A 7,911-nucleotide genomic window follows, 5' to 3' on the forward strand; every position below is an offset into this window, starting at 1 on the left:
TTGGGACGACTGCACCAGATCACAGTAGGTCCACTAAAAGATCTTGTTTGATCCACTGACAGGCTCAGAGTGTTATTCTAAGTGTGTGACAGCATCGTGGAAAGGATCCCTACAGAGAGAGACCTGGAAGATCCTTTTGGTTTAACCACAAACAGCCGTTATATCGCTCTCTGCACACACACCAGACTCCATTCATAAAAACAGTAATTTTACAGGATGGCTCACAGGAGGGGGCCTGAATATTGCTTTGGATCCAAACTGACACTTTAAAAACACCAAAGTGACTCATGAAACATTTCACAGGCTCACGTAAAACAATGAACATCAAGTTTTTCCCAGAGAGATGAACAAACAGTTTACACTGCCTGCTTTTCAACAGTTTATAAGACACTACACGGCTCTGCTCTGGATCTTATTTAGCTGGTTTACAAAGAAGAACATTTGTTGATGCCGTTTTTAGCTCCAAAAATATTCAACATAAATCAAAAACCCATCTTTCTAATTCTGCCTTCCATGTAGTGTTTTATACTTTTATGGTTTTATCATTTGTATTTATTATAATTATCATCATCATCATCATCATTATTGTTTATTTCATTCAGTTTTGTTTTACAAAATATTATTTATTTAAATTTTTTATTATTTTAATTTATTTTTTCTACATTTTATTACTTGATCTTATTTCTTTTGTGTAAATTACATAATTTTTTAAATTACTTTTATTGCTTGTATCATCTTTTATCTGTTATTATCTTAGCTTCTCACATTTTATTGTCTTATTCAGAGAACTGTTTTGCTGTTTTAGGTGTTTTGGTGAGCTTTAGTCTCTAAATCCATTTCTAAGAACTTTGAATTGCATTCGATTAGTTTTGACAGGTGACTTATAGATGGAGTTTGATTGATTGAAGTGGCAGCGTGACATAAATCCTGGATCCATCAGCTAATGTGATCATCAGCGGTCACCATCAGCCATGAGCTGACCCCCCCGGCTGGACGTGGCCTTTGGCTCTCCGGAGATGATTGAACTCTCCATTTAGAGGACGGAGAAGACGCTCGAAAATCACCTCAAAATTGCCTTTAAAATTGCTCTCTGGGAGAAAACGTCAGTCGGATCAGCCAGTTTAACACTTTATGATCTCACGGGGCTCTTCAGCTGCGTGATGCACCACGAACTCTAAGTAATACTAGAAAAAAGGCTTTCGATAACGAGTTAGCTCAGATTCAAAATAAGAGAGGAAGGAAGAGCGTAGTCTGGTCGTCCTTCACAATTAAAACAGAGTATTCGAATGTTCGGACTGCCAGAGTTTATCCTCTTCAGACCTGAGCTCTTGTTTGATATGCATTTTTTATTTTTCCTTGCTCTTTGGGCTTATTGGACCCTGATAAGTATAAAACCTAAGCATCATCTGTTTACATGGTGTAGTTTTAGAGAAACATTATGTCCACATATGTGGACAATCGGTCTTAATTTCCAGAAAACACAATAAAGTCACCTTTGTGCAAAACTCTTTATTTCCACCCTGAACATAGCAGTTTTTTCTCCTGACTGCTTTTGCATGTATTTATAACACATACAAAACATATTTTGAACATGTTTTGAAAATCACGGTGCAAAAAACAATATGAAATATCAACAATTTTGCCCACATACATGTCCATACGGCCCCAGCTCAGCAGAATTAACTACTATGGTAATATAACCCAAAGTGTGATGTCCACACATGTGTAGCCAGGTGTTTAGAGGTTAAATAAGAAAACGGCTTCGATAAGGACAGGAAATGTGATCTTGAATTCACAAACGACGTAAGACATCGACAGTTAGAACCAAGTCTGATCCAGACTATCTTAAAAACAGCATCACTTCCTTTTACTGTGCACAGACCAACACACCTCATCTCTGAGCTCTTTGACACTGATGCTAATAATCACGTCCACTCAGGCTGCACCGCTTCACCTAATGCAACTCTTCAGCTGCCAACCTCTGACATGTCGCTCCCGCGTTCTGGTGAACACCAGAGCAGCTCATCTACATTAACACTTGTTATCCTTATTTAACTTTAATTGGATGATGGGATGATGACAGGAAGGATATCTGAGGTTTCCCAGAAAGGCTCTTTGACGGGCAGAGAGAAGAACGAAGACAACGTGCATGAAAAGTACCAAAGAAGAGAGACAAAGGTGTCATTTTAAACGATAAGAAATAAATCAAAGTAGCTGTGTTTATTTATTTGTCTAGAAGATCTGTTGGCTGGAGGTGTAACATAGTTAAAAAGGTTCTGGCTAAATCTACCACACTGTAAATGTGTACCTGCTTTAGTAGTAATAGCAAAATTATTAATTAATTTGTTATTAGTTAGATATTATATGACTTCTATTAATTTCGCCATGTTATTATTAAGTTAACATTAGTTTTGATGTGTTTTATCACCAGTAGAAACGCCTTGAGAACAGCTAGCTGACAGTAACGTGACGAGCTGTTGGTCCACAAGAGATTTTGCTTGTTTGTTTTATTAGTTATTAATTTTATTCACAAGAAAAAACACCAGTTCTGCAAAGACAATGAGTGTTAACATGAAACACTCACCGAATCCTATGAATCCGCCTCTACTGATATTATAGAAAATGACTGTTCAAATTAAACTATACGCAAAATCTGAAGAGAACAATGCACTTCCACCTCTACTCCTACTCCGTTTGATGAACACAAACAGTCCTGCAGCCGAGGCCACGCTCGGCTTCATGTGCAGCCGGAGCTCATGCTGCTGGTCTTTTACTCTCGCTTGGGTTTATTCTCTTAATTACCACTGAGGTTTAGATTCTTGCAACACATTTCTGTTGCTTCAGTTTATTAACTGAGGTATCTCTTCATTTGCGGTGCCTTTCTCAGACCGTTTGTTTGTTCTTTCAGCATTTCTGCACACAGATCAATCCTCTGAAGTCTTGTACATAATTTCCCCCTCCAAGCATTTACACTTAAGTCCCGTGGGAGTGACTGTTATCCACAGCAAGGGCCTGACTGACGGATGAAGATGGATTCTGATGAACAAGAGAGGGAGGAACTAAAACTTGAGACAAGAATACAAACAACAGAAACAACATGGAGGCGACAGTTAGAAGTGGCAGCAGTCTGCAGGAGGCACAAACCATTACAGGCAAACAAGAACAAGCATGTGTGGATACAAGTTTAAGCTGCTATGTCAAAGTAAAATATTGCTCTTCAGCATCGGTGCATCATAACGAGGATGTCTGCAGACGGCGGCGCTTCAACAGTTTGAAGCAGAAGCTGCTCTACAGTCTCTGGGCTATAAAAAGACAGGCTGTGTTTCTGCAGCAGGCCTGAAACTGCACAACAACAGCAAGAGCTTTGTTCTCTGCTCTTTCAATTATTTAAGACAGATGAAGCGGAATGATAAAGTGCTTTTCTCCGATGGGTCAGTAAACACTGGTCTGATATGAAGCTAAATTTATGTTGCTGTTAAAGTCTTCTTGTCTCTGCGTTGACAGGTTTCAGATTTGAAGCGGCGCCTAAGAGGAGGAAAACATTTCTGGCAATTAATTTCCGACGCTCAGGCTGCTTGTTAAAGTCTGTAGTTTGTGGAGAGATAAACCCACTGCTCACATCGAGCTTCCATGTTGCTCTCAGCCGCTTGGCGAGCTGCTGACCGCCGCTTTTGATGAAAACTGGGGTTAAGACCCGTAAGTAGGACGCTGTGGATGTACCGCGTGTAATTGCATTGTCAGAGATGTTTGCTCGTGGAATGGCAGCAGCCAGAAACAGCATTTAACGCACTTTCAGCACCGAGGTGTCAGCGACTGACCTGCAGGGCTGAAACTACATGAGTGGTTTCAGCTTCTGATGTGACGGCAATGAGAGCTCAACCGCTTTGGGCGGCAAAAGCTGCTGTTGTCCGTCGATTTCAGTGACATTTTGCAGCTGGACCACACCTGTAACAACCCTGTCTCCTGGAAATTATAGTCGTATGTTACTACATTGTTTTAAGTTCTGGGTAAATGCAGCCTGGATTATGGTCATAGACGTTTCTTTGAGGGAGTAAAACTATTTATATACAGCAAGGGGTCGTGCAAAGTTGTTACGTCCCTGAGAAGGTCCGGGGGGGATGAGGGGGTAACAGTTAAAGTAATAGATGTCGATTTGCATCCATATCTAAATAGACAACCACTATACGGCTATTTACACCTGGTGCAGTCAAGCAGAAGCTTAATGTGGGTTTAACTGTAAGGTTTAACTTTATAACATAGATTTCACTTCTCTTTCATTATGATCAGTTTCCAAATGCAGATTGGTTAGGTTTAGGCACCAAAACTACTTGGTTACATTTAGGAAAAGATCATGTTTGGGTTCAGATAATAAGTAAAAGATAAGATAAGCCTTTATTTATCCCACAGTCAGTAGCAGTCCACATATACACATATACCGGATAGAAATATAAAAAATATAGAATATAAAAAAGGAAAATATATACAAAAACAGTGTAATTTGCATGATTGTGGATTCTGGTGCAAACAGGTGTGGGATGAATATAAATAAAATAGAAAAACAGTGCAAACAGGTACAAATAGAATGTATTAAAACAGTGCAGTTGTGCTGAATGAAAAGAGGCTATTGCACATGATTAGATTATAAAAATAATATAAAAACACAAATGTAAAAGGCTGGGTACATTAAACAAAAAAAATCTTCTTTCCAACATACACATTTTGTGCAAACAGCACCGGTCTTAAAGTAAACCAGTAAAAAAGGGAAAAGCAGGAAACCGGGGTTCTCAAGCAAACCAGGAATTTGTTCACAAACTGAAAAATAAGCTTCAAAAAGTCCCTACACAGAAAGTGTAGTTTCCAAAACCATCAGTCAATGTCAAGTTAAAGAAAATACCACCAAACAAAGTGCCCAGTTCACAGCCTGAACTCCCCCGTCTGCCGTCTTTATACTTCAGGCCTGATTGCAGATCAGACTCAGGTGTGTCCACTTCACCGCCGGCTGGAAGGTGAAGTGGACACAGCTGTGACTCCAGAGTGCAGAGATCCCGTCCGTCTGTGGCGACGGTTAGGCAACAACAGGAAAACACATGAAATATGTTGTCGGAACATTTTGCTCATATATTCAGTATCAACATTTTCTGACTTGCCACATATGTGAATGAACATTTCATCAAAATGTTTCTGCTGCAGGTTAGCTTTTTCTAGATAGATAGATAGATAGATAGATATTCCTTTATTTATCCCACAATGGGGAAATTTCAAGTCAGCAGCAGTTCTGATTCACACATACAAGAAAGGGAATAAAAAATATAAAATATATATATGTTTACATGTACAGTATATACAAAAAACAATGTATGGTGAAAGAATGAAAGAATGAGGTGATAGAAAGGCTATTGCACATGGGGGAAAATATAAATATATAAATATATATGAAATATTGCACTTGTTCCTTTTTCTTGGTCTTTGGTCTACTGGGAGCAGATTTGGTTGTAAAGTCTGATGGCAGCAGGGACCTGCGATGCCTTTCTTTGGAGCATCGTGGGTGACGAAGCCTGTCACTGATGGAGCTTTCCAGGGCTCTTACAGTCTCATGTAGGGGGTGGGAGACATTGTCCATGATTGATGACAGCTTCGCTACCATCCTCCTGTCACCCACCACCTCCACAGGATCGAGGCTGCAGCCCAGGACAGAGCTGGCTTTGTCCACCAGTTTGTTCAGTCTCTTCCTCTCTGCTGCCGTGATGCTGCTGCTCCAGCAGACCACACCGTAGAAGATGGAGTCATAGAAAGTCCTCAGGAGGCCCTCCGCCACTCCGAAAGACCTCAGTCTACGCAGCAGGTGGAGTCTGCTTCTTGTTGAGGTGAACACCCAGGTACTTGTAAGAGTGCTGAAGTTCTGAACATCATTTCTAGGAGACAGAGCTGCATGTAAAGTGCTGCTGTGTTTTGATCATGTTTAGCTAAGAGAGTCTGACAGAAGCCACCACATTGATCCTGGGTCTGTTCGAGGTTTCTTCCTGTTAAAGGGGAGTTCTTCCTCCACTGTTGCTCAATATAATATAATATCTGATGCTGCTCATGTGGGGATTCTTGAATCCTTAATTTTGAATTCCTGAATCGTTGGGTCTCTCTCTAATTAAAGAGTTTGGTCTAGACCTGCTTTTCATGTAAAGAGTCTTGAGATAACGCTGTTGTGAATGTACATAAATAAAGATTGATTGATTGATTGACATGTCATATATAAATATAAATAAATACCTGCACCTCAGTACAGAAAGGACTGTATACAAATCAAAGTAAACGCAAAGTCCAAAGAGAAAAAAAATGCATTTCAGCTGGAAATATTTGAAGTTGTTTCTACGTAATAAAGAAAAAGTGCGTTTAAACTCGTGGCAACAAGATGCTTGATGTCAATAAGTCCAATAAGAAAAGTTAACTTTTCATAAGCCGAATAAATGAATGAATAATTTAAGGAGACAAATGAAGGGGAACGGCGTCAGAAAGGTGTTTAGTTTGAGACTAATCCTTCCTCCTGTTAGACAGTTGGAGGGAAGAGTTGCTGAAAATCTGCCACTTCACCTCCTCGCCAGCACGTGTTCGCTGAAGGAGCTGCAATCATTTGTTTGCTGCCCTCAGAAATAATGACTCAGCGCCGTCATTATATTAGTTATAATGACAGATGGATTTTGCTGAGCTTAACTGACAATAACTTAAGGACAGAATTCATTTGTGAGTGTGAAATCGTCAGGGTTTTATTCAGTGGGTTATATATTATATATTCTAACAGATTCCAGTCGGGATGTTTTTTCCTGACGGCTGCTGCAGAGCTCGTTCCCCTCTTTCAGAAGAATGGGGACGAATCGGAGCCCATTAACTACTGTGGCATCTGGGTCAGCAGCTGTCTGGGTGAATTACACACAGAACAACACCTTTCCTTAACAAACACTCCATCTCGAGTAGAAATCTAATTGGCTTCAACCCCAAAAAACGCTGCACCACAGACCACGTGACCCCCCCCCCCCTCACACTTTAATTAAGATTAATTAATTAATTAAAAAAGGTTGGACACTCATTTGTTTTATTGATTTCAAGTAAGCGTTTACAGCGATAAAGACGTGCAAAGAGATAGAAAGACATAAATAAAGATAAAAAGAGGTGGAACAAGATGGAGAAATGTGTTAAAAGAGATACAAAGACAGAGATGGAGAGATTAAAGGTGCTCCTCACTTTCAGAATAATAATAATAATGATAATAATAATAATAATAATAATAAAATGTGGTCGTGTTTCTCGGACAGCGGCCTCTCTCTCTGTGCCGTGCAACATGTGTGAAGATGTTTTGAGGACGTGTTTCCATGGTAACAGAGTCAAGTGCGCTGCCTCGGTGTTTGTCGAGTGTTTCAGGCTGTTCGCGTATAAGAGTGTGAGGATGCTCCGTATCTCCCTCCTCCTCCTCCTCCTCCTCCTCTTCCTCGCTGTCTGCTCTTTAATCCCATTGAGCTGCTTTTCCATCATCTCTCTCTCTCTCGATTTCTTTCTTTTTCCTTTTTTTTTTTTTTTTTAAAAGGGGGGGCATTTCATCTGTCTCGCTTCCGGCCATCCTCCTCCACCTTCCCGAGCAGGGTGAGAGTTAGTTAGAGAGCCTCCCCACCTCTGACAGATGAGGAGGTGGAGGTTTAGGATGGCCAGGAGCCAGAGCTTCTCCAGGATCCATCAGTGCTGGTGGGCTGCCACATAGCAAAAAAATTTATCACCAGAGGGACAAAACTAAAGTATTTCTGACTCACAAAAAATGTTGAAAATGTTCACAAAAAAACACCTTCTGAACAATATCTTCATCTCTTCTGTTTAGGCTTCTCAAATAATAATTATGCAGCACTTTTAATAAAACAAAAATGCATTAATAGC

The sequence above is a fragment of the Pempheris klunzingeri genome, chromosome 1 (genome assembly GCF_042242105.1).
Source record: "Pempheris klunzingeri isolate RE-2024b chromosome 1, fPemKlu1.hap1, whole genome shotgun sequence".
Taxonomy (NCBI): domain Eukaryota; kingdom Metazoa; phylum Chordata; class Actinopteri; order Acropomatiformes; family Pempheridae; genus Pempheris; species Pempheris klunzingeri.